We start from the raw sequence: 23,634 nt of genomic DNA on the forward strand, positions 1-23,634 counted from the left end.
TAGAATAGGGCTTAAAATATGGCACATTTGTTGTACTTTTACATCCTAAAATCCTACTTATTTTTAGGCCAATGTTATCTCATTGATAAAGAAATAATAAAAATAAGTCATTAATAAGTAGAAATTTTATAAAAAGGAAAACAGGAGTAGAAATAAATAGATGCTACATCTCCTCTCAGGAATGCACATATGACTTACATAAATATGGGGTAAAGGTTAGGAACAGAAGGGCAGGGACAATATTATCAGAGTATGCATTCTGGGTCTCTCACTAGCTTTGTGATTTGTGAAAGTTATCTAACCTCTCTGTGCCTCAGTTCTCTCATTTATAAAATGGAGACAATAATATTACCCATTTCCTTTAACATGATGATTAAAAGAAATACTGGACAAATCATTCTGTATAACGTCTAGCACTTAACAAGCTCTCAATAAATGATAGTTACCTTTATTATGTGTATTATCAATAATCATTTGCTTAAAACTTTGTAATAACATAACTAACATCTCTTACAAATAATCACTATTAGTGAAAGCAAAATGATAGCTTTAATTATCATATTAAGAGTATGTACTGTACACCACACAGCACTAGCATATTTCATGTATTATCTCAGTTAATTATAAAAAAGAAGTCATGACGTTAATATTGTCTGAGTTTTCATTTTACAGTAAGGAAAGCTTTGATTATTCCTATAACATTGTAATAATAACACAGGAAAGGGAGTTTTAGGACATAAGTTCTACTTCGTATTTTGCCAATAACTAGCTATGAGATTAAGAGCAAGTTGTCTTATCAGGAAAAAAACAAAACAGAATTTGAAATAAATAACCCCCAGTCACACAAATGAGCTTATACTAAAGGAGAATTTAAACAAAACGATCTGATACATCAAAGATGCTAATTCATTAGTGTGACCATCAGTAGTTTTAATAGCTTTGGACACCAGAACACTATGACCATGCACAGACCAGAGAAAATTATACTTTCATTGATGGGAGAAAATGCTAGACAGAAATCAACCTTGAGGAACTATATATGAAGTGGAGGAAAATGGCAGATATCAAATGGTAACTCACAGCATATATGTATTTGAAAGCACATATAAGAAAATTGCTAGGGATGGAGAATGGGCAGAATCAGACATGGTATTTATTAGGATAATTCCATTGGCACTCTCAGGTTGGTACCTCGGGGAGACAAGAGTTTGGGGTTGACTTTGAAGCATTTGGATTTACATTAACCCCACCATTGGAGGCATATAAAATGCTAAGAATAATGGTTGATTCTTTTTTTTAACCTTATTCATCCCAATGAGTTCGGGGTAAAATAAGAATTTTTAAATGGACTTTTAAAATAGTACCTTTTTATGAACTTTTTAATCATGTCTAAAACCCTTAGTATTCAAGTTTCTTCATAAACATAGCTTTCTCAGCATAAACCCAGCTTGGTTCCTTAGTGACCAACCAAATACCCATGTTCATTCCTGTCTCTGCTCACAGTGATATAAGTTCTGGAATACCTGCCCCTTGCATACACTCTGTGTATCCTCCAAGCCAAGGTCAAGTAACAATTTCATCTCCCTCATGACTTCAGCTTTCTGACGTATACTAATGAATCCTAATACTTACTGGTTTAGAGTCATTTTAATGCTTAACTACATACCACAGCCTGTGCTATTTTGCTTCTCAATAACATAATGTTTCTTACTTGTTCTATTATACTCATCTTAGTGTACAACATGAAGCTCTGTACATATGTGCTTAAACCAATAAATGGCTATAAAGCAAGACTCAAAAAAAGAATAACCTAAAAATATGCATATTTCAAAATGAGTAATGTTCCCTTTAATGTACCTGCCTTCAAAAAAATAAATTTTAAATGTATTTATGAAACTTTCCTTTTAAAATTGATTTTAGAATTCATTTGTGGGTTCAGACATTGAAAACAGCATAGTAATTTCTAGTTACAGTTATTTATCTGATGTGCACATTCAAATAACCCAGGAAAAAATTTTAAATATATACAGCCATTCCTTTAATAATTAGTGATGTTGAGCATATTTTCATGTGCCTCTCGGCCATCTGTATGTCTTCTTTGGAGAAATGTCTATTTAGATCGTCTGCCCATTTTTTGATTGGGTTGTTTGTTTTCTTCATATTGAGCTGTATGAACTCTTGGTATATTTTAGAGATCAATCCCTTGTCGGTCGCATCATTTGCAAATATTTTCTCTCATTCTATAGGTTGTCATTTCTTTTTGTTTATGGTTTCCTTCGCCATGCAAAAGCTTTTAAGTTTAATTAGGTCCCATTTGTTTATTTTTATTTCCATTACTCTAGGACACAGATCTAAAAAGATATTGTTGTGATTTATGTCAAAGAGTGTTCTGCCTACGTTTTCCTCTAAGAGTTTTATACTATCTGGTCTTACATTTAGGTCTTTAATCTATTTTGAGTTTATTTTTGTGTATGGTATTAGAGAATGTTCTAATTTCATTCTTTTACATGTAGCTGTTCAGTTTTCCTAGCACCACTTATGGAAGAGACTGTCTTCTCACCATAGTATATTCTTGCCACCTTTGTTGTAAATTAATTGACCTAGGTATGTGTGTTTATTTCCGGGCTTTCTATCCTGTTCCATTGATCCGTATTTGTTTCTGTGCCAGTACCATACTATTTTGATTACTGTAGCTTTGTGGTATAGCTCAACATTGTTAATTATTAAAGAAATGCAAATCAAAACTACAATGAGGTATCACCTCACACTGGTCAGAATGGCCTTCATCAAAAAGTCTACAAATAGTTAATGCTGGAGAGGGTGTGGAGAAAAAGGAACCTTCCTACACTGTTGGTAGGAATGTAAATTGGTACAGCCACTATGGATAACAGTATGGAGGTTCCTTATAAAACCAAAAATAGAGCTACCATAAGATCCTGCAATCCCACTCCTGGGCACGTATAAAGAGAAAACCATAATTCAAAAAGATATATGCACTCCAATGTTCACTGCAGCACCATTTACAATAGCCAAGACATGGAAGCAACCTAAATGTCCATCAACAGATGAATGGGTAAGGAAGATGTGGTATATATGTATAATGGAATATTAGCCATAAAAAAAGAATGAAATAATGCCATTTGCAGCAACATGGATGGACCTAGAGATTATCATACTAAGTCAAATAAGCCAGACAAAGGCAAATATCATATGATATGGCTTATATGTGGAATATTAAAAAAAAAAGACACAAATGAAATTACATGCAAAACAATAATAGACCCATAGACATAGAAAACAAACTTACGGTTACCAAAGGGGAAAAGAGGGAGGATAAATTAGGAGTTTGGGATTAACAGATACACATTACTATATATAAAATAGATAACCAACAAGGATCTACTGTATAGCACAGGGAACTATATTTAATATTTTGTAATAACTTACAAGGGAAAAGAATCTGAAAAGAATATATATATACACACACACACATATATATCAATATGTGTGTGTGTATATATATATGCCATATAACTGAATCACTTTGCTGTACACCTGAAACTAACACATTGTAAATTAACTATACTTCCATAAAAAATAAATAAATAAAATAAAATATGTATGGCCATACCATAACTCCAAAAATTCTGATAAAGTAGGTCTGGGGTGGGCCAATTGTGAATGCTAAACGAATAAGATAATAATCAGTCAATCAATCAATCAGGATGAGAAAAAAGCTGCTTTAGAGTTTGTATTTGTAAAAAAGAAAATTGCTTTAGGGTAAAGGACAGATCCAGAATATTATCTAGTGAAAAGGAAGATGCCTTTTGTGTTTTTAACAGTTGTTTAATCTTTCAATTATTCTATGGTAATATGTCTATAAAATGTAAACCATAATATATGTTGTACTTATCTGACGCATGAATTTCCTTATCACACATCTGCTACTATGTGGGAGTTACTGAGCTAAGTGCTGGAGTTGTAGATAAAAATCAACATGATCCTGGTTTTAAGAAAGTAATTATATATTAAAAAAAGAAATAAGACAAACACACAAAAAAATTCAAGGCAGATGATTACTCATGGTAAAGAGAGGTATGAATAAAACGTTGTGAGTTTTCCAAAGCTAAAGAACCCTTTTAGCAGGAGAATGCAAGGAACAACTTAAGGAAAAAATAACTTTTGAAGCCTACCTGAGTAGTATGAGTTTTACCAGGCAGAGTCTAGGGGCAAAGTGACCAATATAAACAAAGCTAGAGAGATAAAAAAATAATAATAATAAAATAATACACAAAGTAAGGACAATTCACCTGAAACTGAGAGCTGGTGAACTTGTCTTTACTAAGAGGCAAATTACAGGGGTTTGGGCAGAGGGATTTACAATGATTTAAAAGAAGAAGGAAGAATTAGATCATATTAGGTTAAAGAATTTGGATTTTACCCACAAGGAGTAATAATGCTGGGAACATTTATTAGGAATCTATTAATTACAAAACAAAAACAATTCTACTAAGTGCTTTATAAGTATAGTTTCATTTAATCCTTTCAGCAGGTTTAAGAAGTAGCCATATTATCTCATCTTCCAGACAAGACACTGAGGCTTAGCTAGATTAAACATCTTGGCCAAGATTCCCAAACTCCTTGGTGACAGAAGTAATACTCTATGTAGATCTGCCCAACTCTGGAGAACAATTTACCACTATGTAGCAATATCTCTCAAAATGGACTTGTGCAGAAAAATCTTTGAGTGTATGAGTGACACAAAGTGTCACAGCTTTAAGGGTTTAGCTTTAATTTCATCCCTGAAGGAGTCCGTTCTTGGACTAAAACATTGGCATATGCCCACATCTTTAACGTCATAGTACCCTGTGCTGACACTGTTCCTTGCAATTATCAGACTATATTTTAACTTCTGTTTTGATTGTCTCCTGTAAAACACCAGAAGGCATTCGAGGTTTAAAAGTTTGAATATGACTTATTTTCCATCACATCATGGTCCCTAACATACTGCCTTCTCCATAATGGAAAATCGGTAAGTATTACTGAATGAATAATTATATGAAAAAATAAATTAAGAAAAATATATTTTAGGAAGGGTTAGAGGGGAAAGAGAGAAGATCAGCTAGGAGGATTTTGGATGTGCAGAAAGCTGTTTCTTATTTCATTAATTTCATCTCTTAATAACCAATGAAATAACACTCACCTTTCAAGCCCCCCTTCAGCTCCCCCAGGATTAAATTGCCATGTTCTCCCACCTACATTCCCCTAAAATTTCATTCATCCTACAAGCAAAACACTAATTTCCAATGTATTTACCTTTAAATGTTGCTCTTTCCTACTATATTTTCATTTCATTGAGGAAGGGACCATATTATCTACAACTGTATCTCAAGTTCCTAGCAAATTCTATAATATATATTAAGAACTCTAAAACATGATTGAACTGTGAAGGAAAGATGTAATTTTAATCTCTTCTGTAGTATTGAGTTGAAATTTTAAAAAGACCAATTTTATATTTGTTATACAGTTAGAATTAAAAGGATTTATCAAATAAGCATATTTGGGGGTGGAGAGTTAAGATTAGAGACAATGCATTTTTAGCTCTAGGACAGTGAAGAAATTTTTAAGAAGTTTAATAATGGTCTTAGGATGATGGTTAATTATGGAAATCTCCCTTATCACTTGAAGCTAAATTATCTTGGGCAAATAGGTATGCTACGTTTTAGACTAAAATTGAGAAGGAAATAGAAATTTCTAGGTAAGAGTGTCTTGAGTTATTTCTTGGTTTTACTCACCAGAGGAGAGATTTCTATATGTTTCTTTCAATATCTATGATTATCTGTTTACCATTCATTCTGCAAAAAAAGAGACTTTGCCTTAAGCAATAGCACTAAATGTGAATATGACATCATTACAAGGCTTCTTCTAAATTTTAAACATTTCTAACCTCTTAAATACACCATTTCAATTTCTGTCTCCCTTTTGGAGTTGAAATATATACTTTACATATTTGTTTAAATTACACAGTGTGCACCACTGCATAGAATGAAAACCCTATCAGTCTTTTGAGAATAAAGGCAAATCAATAGTAATATCTCTTAGAATAGAAGCACTTTTGTTGACAGAGGGAACATGGTTTAATGGGAAGCAAAGTAATCTTCGTTTTCAGTGAGACTGTTGGGCTGTGCATGAGAAATGACGTGCTCTGACCACCTGTTTTACCTCAAGAGCCAGCCTGGCAAGTTCAGAACAGAGAGAAAATGATTTGCTTTATAAAGATGGGAAACTCAGGGCTTTAACACAGAACATACAGATAATCTTCACAAGACTTTTTGTTATTTTATAAATTTGTCTTCAGTTCCCATTAAGTTCCATTCTTTTAAAATTAATCATCCCAGTGCCCCAAAGACAGGCAGTTCAGGAACTGTTGACACTGAAGCCTGTAAGTATGACTAGGCATTTTCATGTCCAGTCTTGGAACTGAAGTCTTACTCAGGTTTTAATGATAATGATGATGAATGGTAATATTTTAGGATGGTAACATAAGTGTGCCATCCTAATAGGTAGGTAGGTAGAGATAGAGAGAAAGAGCTATAGATAGAGCAATAAATTAGAGAACTTCTTTTGCTCATCTATTGCTATGGGTGATGTACAAAGAAAATTCATTCTGATCAAATTTCTTTATTTTTACCCTCAGATAATGAACTAGATAATGAGGAAGAAAAACATATAAGAAATCAGTGAGGGTTCCGGATTTAAAAATCTAGAAGTCTTATTTTTGGTTTCAAGAAAATAATAGTATTGTTTTATTTTTAAATGCAGGTACTTCCTGGTAAAATTGTAAGAGAAGTAAACAATGGGACCTACTCTCATGAAAGTGTGTTGTTAGGTTACAAAAAACTTAGTAAAAGAGACATTTGGTGAATATGTATATTACACTATGCAAATTATAAATTACTCGAATATTTACGAAAAAAATGAAAGCAAACAATTTGTCTCTCTGAATTTCCAGTGAGCCCCCTGAAAAACACATTCAATGACCAGGGGTTACTGGCAGTCGTTTCATGCTTTTCATGCAGGCTGCATATTTACATTTAAGTTTTACAAAATGCAAAAATCACAATAACGCAGCCCCGGGTTTCTTTGTGCTGCACACTAGAGGATACTGGAAGGAATTTTGCTTTGAGAACATTAAATGTTTAAGGAGTCATTAGTGTTGACTTGCAGCTGCACAGTAAAAGTATATTTTGGTTTAGAAATTATATCTTGCCTGAAAAGTGCTGTTTAAAATATTTTGTTTAGATTTTTGAAAAACAATATTTTTATAATTCATATAGACATGTAAATATTAAACATGAACCATCTGTAATGCCATTGTATAACCCTTAATATAAGTTCACATTGGTTTCAATGCTCCCAAGTGCCGCGTTCAGTTGGAAAAGAAACTGGAGTTTTCCCTAATATACTATATGATGGCCACAAGGGGGCGCCAAACACCTAAGTATGTTTTACCTCTTGTCGAATAGAACTTTACCAGAAATATTAGCAGCAATTTACCCTATAAATGGGTCAATACCTCAGAAACATAAACTCATTTCAACCTTCTGATTAAGTTTTGGAGTCGAATTTATATTATTTTAAAATGCAGACTTTCAAAACAACACATTAAATGGTTGAAAACCTTGAAGAATTTGATGGATTTTGAAAGGAAGTGATTTAATCTGCATACTTATTCAACGTTTCATTTACTTAGGTTTCAAAATTAATTTCTCCTGTAGTTTCACACAATTTTATTCTCACTTGATTCCCAGTTAAATGAAAGTAAATATATATGCGAGTGAATGAACTTTTTCTCTAGCATAATTAAAGAATTTTAAAACTAAAGAGAAAGCATGACTAATTTTTAGCCCTCGGGAGGTCTAATTCTAAAAGTACATGCCTTTAGAAAGTCAAGTAAAATGAAGTATATATTATTATTAGAATATTTTAAATTAGCCATTCTAATCAATCAGCCATAAAGTTAAATCGCTTAGCCAAAACTATAGTGAAGCCATGACAAAAAAAGTATTATCAAATGATCATAGCATTAATAAACACGTTATGAAGAAGACTGTGACTTTGATTAAATAGTAAATAATTAAATAGATAATAAATGTAAATATATAGCTATGACCAAAAATGAGAATTATCTTCACTATGTTCACAAAATTATATTTGTTGGCTAGGATTAGTAGTCTCTATTATGACTCACCTCACCTCTACATGTGGGTGGGTAAGATAAACGGCTAAGTTTATTCTTTAAATATGTTTAATATGTTTAAATTTCTAAAACAAATATATTAATGAGTCCGGAATTATAAATAAAACTAGAAAATAAAAAAATGTGATATAATTCTGGATTTTTAAAATGAAGTTTTAAAAAGAAAGGAATTTATAGACTTTACATAATTCCATAGAATTCATTCCAGATGTTTTTTAATATACCATATAAATAGAGCCACAAAAAGGCAGAAAAAAACAGAAACAGTGATTTTTCATTGATTTTCATATTACCTTAAATGTGAAGAATGAAAAAATGAACTATCTAAGTAAAACCTGTTAAAATTTTCACATTTTGCAGCAGATTCTGTCTCCATCAGACAGTTTCTTGGACCTAGTCTTTCAGCTTGTAATAGAGACTTTCTGACCCACTGACCTTTCAGCTTGTAATACAGATGGCAGAACTATTCTTGAGATTTATAGGTATCAAAACTTTGATGGGATTATTTCTGTTAATGCACTGACTCTGTTCATCATCCTTGTTCCAATTTTCATTACTCTGACCTCAAGAAGGAGAATCTGTGAAAGGAACCATTACTGCAGTATATTCAGAAATGGTTCATGTTTCACCTAAGTGAGTTTATGTGGCTTACAGAACTCACAACACTTAGTGTCCATCTTTCTAATGCTTTCTCCCTCCTCTGTCCCCTTTTTAGGTCTTTCACATCATTTTCAAAATTTGAATCCATTAATTCCCTAGTTCATGTGATTAACTATATGTGATTCTGAGAATGTAGTTTAAGTTTTCAGGTTACATTCTCGCTTTACGCAACTGACATTTTCACAATGGTTAGGGAATGATTATATTTTAACAGTAATATATTGAGTCCTTTCCAGTTACAATAATAGGTTGTATTAGCCCTTTCCAATTGGAACAATAGATAAACTAACTGTGTCCTTGGAAATTATTTGGTTCAAACTCCCATTTTCACAAACAAACAAAAAATTTGGAATGAGAAATTTATGATGTTGGCAGTAGAATTAGTGACAAAATCAGACTTCAAACACCATGTAGTTGTCATCTCAACACAAAATTATTATTACATGATACAAATTGAATTTGGTAGCCCAAGTTGCATCATATGCTATGGTTAAAATAAAACACGCTCAATATTAATGAAAAAGCATAGGTCACATTAATTTACAAATAATAATACCAAAAAAAAACCCCAAGGTGACAATAACAATAATACGTAGCACTAGAACACCTACTGTGCGTCAAGAATTGTTAGTACTTTACAGTTATGGTTTCTTTCAGTCATGACAACTGCACTATCATATAAGTACAATTATTTAACCCCATTTTACAGATGAAAAAACTACCAGGAATATTAAATATTTGGTAAGTGACACAGCATTTGAACCCAGTTTGGTGCCACCTTCCACGCTTTCATCCTTGTGAGTAAACTTAGGTAAGAGTCGCTACATTTATTAAGAAAGGCAATCTCAGTGCTTCTGGCATGTAGCCTTATCACTGTGTCATCTCCCTGTTAAACATGACCTTTATCAGGTATCCTCACGAAATAATATTATATAGAAGAAACTTTTTGACGGAGTGACCAAGTTTGAAACTCAGTGGCTTCTATGCAGTGAATATTTTGCTTGTTGGGGTGTGGAAGCTTCTGTTCCTAAGAATTTTTAGCAATAGAATTTGCCTGGTCTTCAGATATGTAGGCTTTTCATTTAGGCTTCTCGTTTGGGATTGGAATATTAGTCTCAAATTTGAGTCCTTCCTGCAGGATGACAATCGGTTACTGCACATGTGAAGTGCAAACATGGATCACCAACCACCTTGGCTGCTCCTAACTGAAGCACCAATTCAGAATCCACCCTCGGGCCCCCACTGACTGAACACTGACTGAATAAATATGCATCTTAAACTAATCTGCTAACTCATTTTGATAGGTTCTTGAAAGATGTCATGTGGCCTTGAATACAATAATACAGCTTATGAAAATAGGTGAAATTAGAACCTCATGTTACTCATTTTAAAAGTACCTGATACTCATCGTTCTTGTATTAATCAAAACTAGAATATAATAAAAAGTAATGTGATTAATTATTTAATGCCTCACTGCAGAAAAGGTTTTTGTTTTGTTTTGTCTTTCTCCCCCTTCATTCTCGTATCTGGCTGTTTGCACAGTGTCTGGCTCATGGCAGGCATTTAAAGAACAGTGAATAGAAAAATGAAAGAATTAATTAAACAAGATAGTGAGAAGTTTCTTAGGTAGTTTACATAATAGAAAATCAAAACCGAAGAATCTGTGTTAGGCAGAGGAATAGGTAACTGTCCAATGACATTCTGCTAATTTAATACTTTTCCATGATAACTGAAATATTTAGAACATAACTACTAATATTTCTATTATAAATCATACGATATTTAATTGTGAATATCTCACATTAAAACCACTTCTCAAGCACAAAATTTATATTAGATACATCCTTATATCTCTGGGTGTAGCACTAAGGGAATGGCTCGTAGGAACCTCCCCCTAAATGAATAAAATTAATTAGAAGCTAAGAAAAAATTGAGCAAGTGATTGTTTAGATACCAGGAGATCATTTAAATTTATTGAGTAAAAGGCAAACGAAAAATATAACACATGCAAAATAATAAATATGTAGGTATACATGATAGCTTAAAATCAAAACACAATGATTGTGAATTTTGCATTATCATATCTTAATTTATTAGCACCATTAAAAGCCGAACATTTCCATAAGGATTTTGGGGGAGAAGTGGTTTATATTCAATGTTTCAGTTTGCTTCTAGAAAAGACGAGGCTCTTCTCATTCATACTTTGTTCATCTTGGACATACCTAGAAACTGGTTTGATCCAACCCCTACCTAAAAAGCGGTGAATTAATGTCTTTGCTCTGAAGTCAAAGACAAGTCTGTGGTCACCATTTCTCTAACTTCATATCTCCATGGGTCTAGATGCCCAGCAGAGGTTGTATGCCTAACACTGACATATCTTTGCCCTAAAATAGAAAACATGTTTTTCACCTATTTTGTTCAGATTTCATACTCAATTATGGAGGATAATCCAACTCAAAGAAAAAAAGTCTAGCTAAGAAACCATTTTTCTTAACTTAGATTTTAGGGATATTTCATTTCCCCAGTATTTGTCTTTTTTCTTTTTTTTTTAGTATTGAAAATACTTACTAGTGTCTCTTCCCAAGATAGTGACATTTTACAAATTGATAATAAGATAAGATTATGTAGAAGTATCTAGTTAAATATTGAAAAATCAGGGCATATTTTAAAGGGCACAGTAGCCAGAAGAGAATCTTCGAAAAATGTAGTTCTCTTTCAGATGCATCCATCCAAAACCTTGGTCAGTATGTTAAAATGTTGAAATTTTAGGTCAGTAGATTAAAATGTAGAAATTCTATAAAAAATCTCCGTTCTTCACTCAATCAGGGGAAAAAAGAAGAAGGAAAAGAAGAGGAGAAAGGGAAGGGGTTTCTAAGTATTTGCCTGTGGTTGGCATTCAATGTTGAACAAATCTCCAAAAGACTCACTGAAGCCTTGTTGAAGGGAGTGGATAAAGAAATCAAGACTTTCCATAGGTACTTACTCACTGGGAAAGGATTTTATTCAAATTTAGGAAGCTAGATGCAGACAGAATAAATGTGCACTACACATTAAAAAGTCACCCTGGTGACAAAATACAGTTCAAGACTACAGAGCAGGAACAACCCCCAACTTAGAAGGCTTCAGAAAGAAGTAAAACAAAATATTATATTTTGCTAGGCTATGGTTAGTCATTGTGTACTCAATTGCTGCTTATTTGATTAAATAAGTTGATATACACTTGGTTTTATTCTAATGGTTCCTTTTCTTTTTATGCCATTGCAAAAGCAAATAAATATCACACTGTTGGTATGAAAAGATTAGTAATTCACAGTCTTTATTTTATTAGCAATAGATTGAAACCAATGAGTTTGAAGGAATAAAATTTAAAATTTTTGGTCTATTTAAAGCAAATATTTTAAATAAAATAATTAAATTTAGATTTACATGGTAAACACAAAACTATTAAAGTCCCTCAGATAGTTCAAATGCTTTCAAGTCAACCTATATGTGAGGCTATTAGTTTAAAGCTGGTACTTAGAAGTCAAGTTATCCAGAAACATTATGGTACTTCATCTAAATTTGAAGTCTGATCCAAGAATTATGGAAACATTCTTTACTTTTAAAAATCCCAGAAGTTACCATGGTTTTCACATGGGATTGATTGAACTTGATTTTATTAGGAGTAGAGTTACATAAAAAAGGAGAATCAGTCACATTTTTGAAACTTATGATACTAGCATTATGCAAAAAATGCACTCAATAACCTAGGCAAATATGTTGATTGCCCTTGATCTATTCATCTAACTCTTCCAAATTTCAACTTCAATTCTTGTATTTATAACTACCATACGAACATTGTAGAGAATTACCAGAATAACCCAAGTTAAAACATTGACTTTATTCAGTTTATTGGTTATTTAAATTCCCCACATGTTCTGCTTGACTTGATTATTGTTACGGTTTTTGTTTCCCAAATTTTCAACTGGAAGCAAGGTAGGAGCAATGTAATTCTTTACTCTACAATATCTAGAATAGACGTTTGCTCATTTTAAATCAGTTTACATTTTTAGATTACACACTGGTAATATCTGTATTTTGCAACGAAGAAGAGTCAACAAGTCTAATGAAAGACTGCTTTCTGAAAACACACAATTTATGTTTAATGTATGTTTAAAATCAGGGCTCTGTCAAACTATTTCAATATTCTCTGTTCCAGTAAACCAACAAAGATTCCCAATCAATAACTGATGTACTGAGTATAATAACTTATGCCTATGCATCCACATTTCTGATACTTAGGAGAAGTCATTTCACTAATAAATGCTGAATTCCCATACTTTGCTTGCTAGTGCAGTAAACTACTTTGGTGCCAATTTCAATTCCTTAAAAGCCTTGGTGTTATAATGTTTATAAAAATTGCTTTCATTTGAAAGGACACGCTCTAGTCAACTGAACTCTCATATACTTTATGGTGTAATGCAAAGGATAATGTAATCAATCCAATGTACAATGTGGCAGATGATAGAATACTGGCCATAAACATCACAAGATTTACAGAAATATTATTTCATATAGGATAATATAAAAAAAGCACAAGAGAAAACTCATTCAAAGACGTCTGTAATTGTCATAAATGAAGAAGAGGAGAAGAAAGGAAGGGAGAAGGAATGAGAGAGGGAGAAGGAGGTGGGGGGTGGTGGAGGAAGGGAGGAAGGTCAGCAGGCCTCTGAAATGTTTAGACATGTCATTAATACTGAATTTCCTGTTATGAAGCAATGTTGTTGTATGATACCTTATAGCCTATTGCTTAATCCTGCCCTGAAAGTGGAAATGTTATTTAACTTTGTATTTCTGCATCATATAGAGTATGTAGTATCAAGGCTTCTTTCTAAAAAGAACAAAGCAGGGGCGGCGGGTGGGGGTGGGGGGCGGTCGTGGATTTCAAATTGAGATCACATGGTTTGGTTAAGTGCTTTATAATGTTACTGACAAACTCTCTAAAGACATAATGTCCTCTGCTATAAGGGACGGCTATATGAAGGTACTTCAGCCTTCCACAGACAGTCATTATTTTCAAGGAACGCTACACTTTATTTCGTAAAATGCAGTACAATGGAATTCTATTTTATTCGTTCTTACTCAATTTTCAGTTTTCCCTTTCTTTAAATCCCTTTCTTTAAATATTACCACCAATAGGTAATATTTAACAAATGTCTCTTAGTGATATAGAGAAATTCACATACATTGCAAGAGAGAAAAAGTAAAAAGACTGGTGAAAACAAAGTACCTTTATTCTTTAAAAAAAATCAAGTTACTTTTTCGTGAGAAGTTGCATTGAGAATAAAGAGTTAATCAAAAGTTATACTGAAACATTCTTTTAAACTCAGACTATTTTAACCGATCAATGCCAATATTACATTACAATAATGCATTCCCAGAAATCTACAACTTTCATTGTCATAGATATGATTTTCTTATAATGTTTGCCTCTTGAGTTAGTTGGACGAAGAAGGTATGGCAAAGGCAAAAATGGCATCACATGTTAGATACCCTTAAGAAAGACAGCATAACTGGATTATAAAAGGGCTTGCGGTCTCATACTAAAATATCAAGTGAGCTGAAGCTGCTCTAGGACAAGAAAGGAAGAGGAGAGAGGTGACCCTGAGCTGATTTTGTTATCTTAGAAAACAGGCATTCCTTGTAGACTTGTTTGAAATTTTCTCATTCAGATGCGTGATAAAAAAAAAATCTGTAATTCTGAGTGTGGAACTTATTGGAGGTAAAAGCAGGGATTGTTATATCACTGCTCTGTAGACATAATTCAAATGCTTTAATTAGAAAAAAAGGGCAGATTTAAAAATGCTTAAATTCAGAACTTTTTTTCTATCTGCATATTTTAGGTTATTGCAATTATGAAAAAATAAAATTTTCTCCATAAACTCACTGGTCCGAATTAAGTGTGAAGAAAAGGAAAAAGATTTTTTTATGTTAACTTTCATTTCTCAACTATGAATTCATAATGCTATTCTTTGGACTCTGATTATTTTTTCAAAATATTCATAAGAGGGACTATACACACCTAGTACAAGGCTTAATCTATGCCACCATTTTTCAGTATAAGCCTAACAAGAATGAGGGCACCTTTCTTGCTACTTGGGTTTTAACTTCAGCCTATTTCAGGCATGACTGTTAAATATAATATGGTTAGTGAAGTGACTTTTCTGAAACCCTATTCCAGATAATACTTTAGTTTAATCAGAAGTAGAGTTTTCAAAAACAGACCTGGAATCTGGAGACCAAATAGCTGTATAAAATTACTTATGACTGGCATAAATAAGTTTTATTTCTCTACTTAATACTTTGTTGTTTCAGTATTTTATGAGAACTTCTGTGTGGCAACAATATTAGAATGTAATTTGCATGGTAGAAATAAGAATATATTATGGTCAATGCTTTTGAAACCCAAGGGCTAGACTAGAGGTAGTTGGTTTTACAGCCCCGCTTTGTACTAATTGTTTACTCTGCAATGCTATTTCTGATAATAACATTTAACAGAAATATTGTTCACTTTGCTGCTGAATCAGCATCGTCAGAGCGAATGCTGTTCCCGTGCTGCAGCCTAGCGGAATGATTTGGTATAAAAATAACATATTCCAGGAGCACTGGTTCTATCACTTGCTGCAAAGTAGGTTAAGAAACATATGAAATAAGTCATATGCCCAGAAACTCCCAGATCATATATACTCTGTCTCAGTCATTTGTTTATATGTGAAATTAAATGAAGACCAAAAAACGCATCCTAGACTCTGAACAGGGTTCACACATGTTGGAATTAACCTTTCAGTTTCAAATATTCTCTTTTTCAACACGGGAAAAGAAAAAAGAAAAAAAGCATACCTCTTTCAGCTACACTAACTTTCTTAATATTGTGCCAGAAATGCATATCTCGCTAAACAGAAGAACAATTTTCTATCCCTTTTTTCTTTTTTCTTTAAGAAAATCTTAGTGTAGGTGAAAATCTAACAGAACAATATTAAATTCAATACCTGTATAGTACTGTTCTTATCAACAAACAGCTAGGTTCTATAAACATCTAGGAATATCACCTGAAGCATTAATCAGGTAGCAAGCAATCTAACCACACATATACATGTGCATACGGATGTCATACAGGTTATGTGCGCCTCTCCTATGTCCCTGGGGTTTTTTTTCTCTCTCTTTTTTTTTCTTTTTCAGGCGTCTAAGTGTATGGAATTCTATGCTTTGATTGGAGTCAGGGAAGGCATACACATTCACAAGGGAAGTCAATATGTTAGCAGCAAGTATTTGAAACCAAAGAAGTATCTGATTTAATGAAAGCAGACGTTGACTCACACTTTAAAAACACATCCAAAAAAAAAAAGTGAAAGCAAATGAAAGAAGCATTTCTTTGTTTTCATCATCAGAATGGATTTGTATTTGATGTGTTCCTAAGCCACAAACACACTCTGCTTAGATTTGTGCACTTTCTAACACCTTTGCTCCACACCCGCCCACCAATAAACCACTATTTCCTTATGCATTACACATTGAATACGTATGTGCCACCTTTACTATGCTACAGGGAAGGGGGGCAAGAAGATTATCTATGCAATTTACCATTTACCTATTTCCCTATGACACAGACCTCTTCCTATTTTCTTCATGCTTTAACTAAAAATTAACCTAGAGCTCTTGTCCATGACATAATGTTTTCCTGAAAGTTCTACTAATTAAAAATCCTCACCATACCAGACCTAAAAAATGAGCACACTCTTGCCAAGTGTTATTCACCACAGAGAAGCTCTTGTAGCCACATTTTAAAGCAGGATAGACAGGGGGATGCTGTGGAGGGAGAAACTCTACTAACATATATATTGAAGTATACCAGTTGTCAGCATCAGAGGGACAGATTATTTTTAATATAGATCCTTCAAGAAAAACACAGCAAGAAAAAAGCATGCATCTCCAAACAGCTGAGAGTAATGCATGTGCCCTTTTGGATAATAGAAGCTCTTACTGGAATGAAGAACAACAATTATAGGAAACAGATCTGCTTTTTGGAAGCAAAAGACAAGAGGTCAATTCTAAAATGACGTTTGCCTGTGACTGCACCTGTAGACCCCCCTTTTTAATGATAAGATGGTAGGTTTTTATTGCAGTGGCATAAAAACACTTTCAGACTACCGCTTTTTCCCACACTTACAGGGCTATCAATAGTTACTTGTTGGGGACATGCATTTAGTCTTGCAATGTGCTGCATTAATTTTACACCACATAAAATATGGATTTTATTGCAGCAGAGACAATAAATACTGCAACTGCTGACTACATGCATTTAATCTCCCCTCTTCATCTTTCCCCTCTCATACTTCTGACTCAGATACAAAATGCGAATCTAGGAATTATGCCTATTCTATTTCTGATAAATGCCAATCTATCTTATTTATGTAGATGCTTAGTGACCATTGACAGGTTCAAGGCATCTGTCTTCTGCCTGTCATTTCTCCTTATATTGAACTTACAATGAACTACGACTATAAATAAGTGCAGAGTGGACCCATTCATATGGAATGCAAAGTAATGTTCGGTGATAGAGTTCATAGCAACAATGTTCTTTTCAACGGATTTTTTAAAATTAAGATGAACAAGTATGAGCGTGACAAATTACACTCCATAATATATTTTTAGCATTTGTTCACAGTGAATGAATTCATAAACTCTAACATAATGACCCACTGTTGAGCATAATATGTAATTTATCCAGTTTTAGATTACCTCTTCAGATATTCAAAGCAGTTGTTTCTAGAATCCAATATATAGTTTTATGCTTAGTAATTTTCTATGTATTAAAGATAATTATTTGAAAATAACTGCTGAATACAACTTAAAAACAAACATTTTCCCCCAGGGAAAGAAAATAAGAGACCTTAAGGGAGTTAGGGGGAAAAAAGAGAGAGAGATTGACAGAGAGAGAGAGAGAGAGAGAGCGAGATGAAGTCTTCCTACCTTTTTTTATCAGCTTCTGGATAATGGAAGTTGGTTCCAGCCAAAATAACCCTGGAGAAATTGTCACTATGTCCCCTTTTTGTTTGTTTTCGGCTGTTATTTTCTATCACTGATTCTACTTCAATCTAACTCAAGCTTTCTCTCAGCATCACTTTTAACTCTGGACGGCAGGGAACCGAAAAAAACGGGGGCGAGCTCTCTCTGATTGGCTTTCATTCAGTGCTTCTGATTAAGGGAGAAAAAAGAAAGAAAAGAAAAGAAAAGAAAAGGAAGGAGGGGGGGAAAAACCCTTCCTCACTCGGAGAGAAAGGTTCTGCTGATAGAGCTGCAGCACTCGCCATGGGAAGGTTAGAAGTGCTGGCTTTTGCAAGCACACAGCGATTTGCAAGTGAATGCGAGGGGAGGGCGCAGCGCAGAGGAGAGCTTTGGATGAAAGGCTTCCCCTCCCCCGCAGGGCAGAAAGACTCTCTGTTTCAAGGCTAAGGTAATCAACCCAATCTAATCCGGCTGTGTCCGTAATACAATCTCAGAACAGGACTGCTTCTTGCAATTCCTTTTAATAGATACTTCTTCATCTGATATATCTATTCGGGCACCATCCTTATGCCAGACTACCGAAATACATGAACCGAGTGCCAAGTCACACTGCAACGAGATCTGACACGTTACCAGAGTGATTTTTGGTGCGGTTTAAATGATTTATTTTTGCTTTCAGGGAACTTTCTTTCCTTGATTCTCCAAACACCTTATTTTTGTTGCTTATTTTCATACTAGAACATACCTTGCTCATCGTTTGGGGATGTCCGTGAGCCAGTCTTGTCTGCTTAATCTTACCTGCTTTGCCTTTTTATATTTTATAGATAAAATATTTTATTCATAATGTAAATATTCAATTAACCCTATTAAAATATTTAGATTTGGGGCGTAACGGCATCTTTCTTTTTTTTTTTCTTTTAACTTTTTTTCTCGGAAACTTAACTGTCATGCCCAAACGTGTGGGGGGCGGGAGGGAGGGGGGAGGTAATAAATACATTTGGGTGGTTCTGTTTACTTAACCATCTAACTGTTCATCTCCCTATTTATCTCTACATTAAGTTGGAATGAACCAAAATCTTACCAAAGGATGTCAGTATAGCGCCACAAAATAATGACCGTCCTTATATTTTTCTGGCTACATGTAGATTCCTTTTTAAATAAATAAATTACATAAACATGCCATAAAATAATAATATACTATAAATATAATCGTAAAGCTGGAGGAGGAATTATGAAGATAGTAACTTTTTTAGAATACATGATTCTGCTCAGAAATGTTAAATGATTTAATTAAGGTCACAGAGCTAACTAGAGTTAAAACTAGAATGACATTTATATTTATATAAACATGTTTATTAAATATATAACATATATACTTATGTATATTCATAATTCCAGTTAGTACCGTTTCTGAGATGTCATACTACCTCCTGGTAGACTATTTTATTATTCTAACCCCAGCAGACCCCGTATATAATCAGCATAATGGGACAACTCAATCTGGGGGAGAAAAAGGGTGTGGGGATCCTAAATTAGATTTCAAATAAGTTTTAGTATACGCAAGGTTATTATATGACCAATGTTACCAGCTAGTTTAATATTTTAAAATATCAAATATTTCGGTTCAACAAAATGATATTTAGAGCCAAAAGGGACTTTTTTTTTTTTTTTTTTGCGGTACGCGGGCCCCTCACTGTTGTGGCCTCTCCCGTTGCGGAGCACAGGCTCCGGACGCGCAGGCTCAGCGGCCATGGCTCACAGGCCTAGCCGCTCCGTGGCATGTGGTATCTTCCTGGACCGGGGCACGCATCCGTGTCCCCTGCATCGGCAGGCGGACTCCCAACCACTGCGCCACCAGGGAAACTCTCAAAAGAGCCTTTTGAAACAATTTTACAGATGAGGGCATCTGGACAATTGTGATGACCCTACTAAAGTTGTGTGATAATAGAGCAAGAATTCTTACACTTGTCTCTAGTTCACTTACCCATAGTTTTTTTGTTTTTGCTTTTGAACAGAGGACCTTAACTTTAGAATCGGATAAAAATAAATATTCCATTTTTTTCTGTAATATATTTGTGTTAATATGATGTATGTATGTGTTCAATATAATACTGCCATTGACATATTAAAGTTGGTTGTCAAGAGAAATTATAGAATGTCATAGTCTATATATAAATTGTATAGTGTTTAATTAAATGCAACAGGTCAGGTGCATACATGTATGATGGCATTTTGCTAGATTAATTATTTTTGTACGTTTGTTGTTAGTTTCAGAATAAATGGCTGCATAGTATGAGGAGTTGCTTATATTACATTTTCATTGGTCCAGTTGAGAAAATAACCAAAGGCTGATCTGATATGTAAAATGCTGTTTTATTAATGAAAATACATGTTGCAATGATGTATTCCCCAAATACTGATAATAGTTTTCTTTAACGAGATAGAAGTTTACTCTTCTCTTGCATAAATTTCTGAATTGATACGATTTCTGTGCTCTGTGTAGTCATCAGAAACTTGGGTTCCTTTTCTCTTGATGGTTCCTTTTCTCCTAGTCCTGAGGAGCTGAACTCACATATATGATATAATAGCAATCACCCCCACATCCACTTTCTAGAAAGAGGAATAAAATAAAGAAGGAAAGGATGCCCTCTTTCATTAGAACCTTCTATGGTTTCCTTAGCTGGAAATGAGACACTTGGCCACAAATTGTTTCAAGGGAAGCCTGGAAATGTAGTATTTACTCTGGAAAGCTATTTGCCCAGCTAAAACCACTCATACTATTAGAGAAGATGACAGAATTGGATAAAAATAGCAGTAGTGTCACCATATCTATGTATCATATAGCAGCATATTTTATTAGTTTTAAGAGAAAAAACAAAATTTTGTTCTGTTTAAAATTAAAATTTTGTCATAATGTTACAGAATGGTATCCATGCAATATAAATTTTACTAGCATTTAAAAACTTTGAAGTATGAAACAGTGGTATCACCAGTCATTGCATTTTCTGTTTTATGATCAGTTATGTATTAAGTAAATAATAAACAAAACATCCATGTATCCTAAAATTCAGAATGTGTAGATACAGATATGAGAGAGAGAGAGACAGAGAATTTGAACGAGTGCATTAAAATGTATCCCATTTTTCTTAATGCCCTCCTTGTGCAAGAGAGACTCATATGGTATCCTATTGAATAAAAGCTTTAGTAATAAAAATTAAAGTATAAATGAACTGTTGGCTAAAAATTAAAGCTTCTGATAATTTTTTTTTATTAAGCAATATCATTTTTCAGTTCCTTGTCTGTTTCACTCTATACATGGTTTAACTTGGGATTCTGCAAATTTCTCTATTTCTTTTGTTTTCTCTGGAAATCTTACGTAAACTAGTCCTGCGCATTAGGTAAAGCTTCCCTATGGTCACGAATGTTAGGAAATGTTACCCCTTGGAAAGTCAGAAAAAGGAACAGTAAACTCTGTATAAATGGGACAAATGGGTCAGCGCCTCACAAAAGTGTCCCTCGATGTAAGGAAAGGCCACATGACCATTATAAGCAAATAAAAGCTGATGAAAACTTTAAAAAATATATTTCCATAATGTAAAAACTACATGTGAAATTGCACAGAAAATGCTTTACTATAGTAATAAAACACTCAAGAAATTGAAGAGCATGCTGTCATTATAATAAGGGACTCTCTGAAGGCTGACCCTCTTCATTGCAAATGTAAAAGACCCAATTTGGTTAAAATCAGTTAACTAAAACAACCTTCCATTCCATGTGGAATTATATGCCAAAAAGTTGTCTCACTGTTGCTAAACAATAAGCATCAATCCTTAAGGTGTCCCCTGCTAAACAGCTACATACTTGTTTTAAAACAACAGCTTCTCAGCTACCTTTCCAGGGTTTCTTTTTCTTTTTTTTTTTTTTTTTTTTAGAAGCAAGTTAATTTCACATGCATTTTTTTCTTTTCTTTTCTTTTTTTTTCTGAATTTTATTTTATTATTTTAGACAGCAGGTTCTCATTAGTTATCTATTTTATACATATTAGCATATATATGTCAATCCCAATCTCCCAATTCATCCCACCACCACCACCACCATCCCCGCCACTTTCCTACCTTCGTGTCCATACATTTGTTTTTGTTTTATATGCTATTCATTTTTCTCTTTCTGACTTACTTCACTCTATGACAGTCTCTATGTCCACCCATGTCTCTACACATGACCCAATTTCATTCCTTGTTCTTGGCTGAGTAATATTCCATTGTATATATGTACCACATCTTCTTTATCCATTCATCTGTCAATGGACATTTAGGTTGCTTCCATAACCTGGCTATTGTAAATAGTGCTGCAATGAACATGGGTGCTGCATGTGTCTTTTTGAATTATGGTTTTCTCTGGGTATATGCCCAGTAGTGGGATTGCTGGGTCATATGGTAATTCTATTTTTATTTTTTTAAGGAAAAATAAAAATCCAGGCTTTCTTTTAATGGTACTAGAGATTATATCAATTCCACTATAACAGGAAGTTAATCAAACCTAGTTCTCTATGGTTATGAAATGAGAATAGAGAATGTCTACACCGCTTCACTCTCCACAAATACAATGGCAGAGAAATAATTTGGCATAGTTTGTTTGACACATTTTTTCTAATCTCCTACCAGCCTGCCTTACTAGACTCTAGAGGCTGGAAAATTTTAAAGTACATTCTCCTGGCAGTGAGTGGTCTGGGAGGGGGTAGGGTGATTCATATTCCATTTTTTAGATGTCCTCATCATATTAGAATTAGAAATTGAATTAAATAAAGAGAAAGGCAAGGTGAGAGGCATTATTTTGGCCCCATGGATAATAGCTGAAGAAGCATGGTTTTGCAGTCACCCTTACCTGAGGCAGCTGTTTGGATCACAGCAATGGATGTGTGATTTTGGGGGCTAGAAGTGCTCTTGATGATAGTCACCTAATCCTCTCTTTCTATTCATGTTGTAAACTACCATCTATCACTCAAAATGAAATAATAATAATTATTATTATTTTACTTATTTATTTTGCCTGAAGTAGCTGGAGTAGTTTCTGTTATCTGCAACTGAACTCTTACTACAACCTGTTTGTAATGATAACCTCTGTTACTAATACTATTTAACCATATGTCAACATTTCTTTGATCATGCAGTTTGGGAGTGGGACGAGGGAGGCTTGAGCCAGGAAAAATTAAAGTGTCAAATAGCCAGTTATGTTTCCAAAAATATAATTATTAAGAAAAACAATCAAGAGTTAATAAAAGAACATGTGATCTTAAATTTATTTTGACCCTCCTGCCCCCTTCTCTTTATAAGCCACCATGTTCTGTGTACTTTAGGTATAAAGGTCAGGGCTCATTTTCTTCCTTAGATCAAACCTAAATCACGTTGTTTGACTTCTTTCCTACTATTTTTAATGTAAAAATTTTTGGTGACACATGAAAAGATTTACAAGTAACTTGAATCTTATTGTCTTAGCGAGACAGAAAAAATAGATTGAATAATTCTCATGTTGATTGAAAAGTAAATTCTTACTCAATCTGACTGCTTCTATCTCTACCTGAATAAGGATAGTGGCTTATTTTAAATTTTGAAACACTGGTGAAGTGAAAGTAATCAGGACTGAATTTTCCACTGTTTGGTTATGACTTA

General features: G+C 33.7%; 1 protein-coding gene across 2 annotated transcripts in view; it reads right to left on the bottom strand.

Moving 5' to 3' along the window:
- CDH10 (cadherin 10) overlaps positions 1 to 18,322 on the bottom strand; it is a 192,945-nt gene extending 174,623 nt beyond the window's left edge. For both annotated transcript variants that reach the window (XM_030856467.2, XM_030856466.2), the window contains exon 1: positions 17,930 to 18,322. The gene's annotated coding sequence lies outside the window, so the exon portion shown is untranslated. The remainder of the gene's footprint in view (positions 1 to 17,929) is intronic.
- Positions 18,323 to 23,634: the final 5,312 nt, after the last annotated feature.

This window comes from Globicephala melas, chromosome 3 (genome assembly GCF_963455315.2).
Source record: "Globicephala melas chromosome 3, mGloMel1.2, whole genome shotgun sequence".
NCBI classification, from domain to species: domain Eukaryota; kingdom Metazoa; phylum Chordata; class Mammalia; order Artiodactyla; family Delphinidae; genus Globicephala; species Globicephala melas.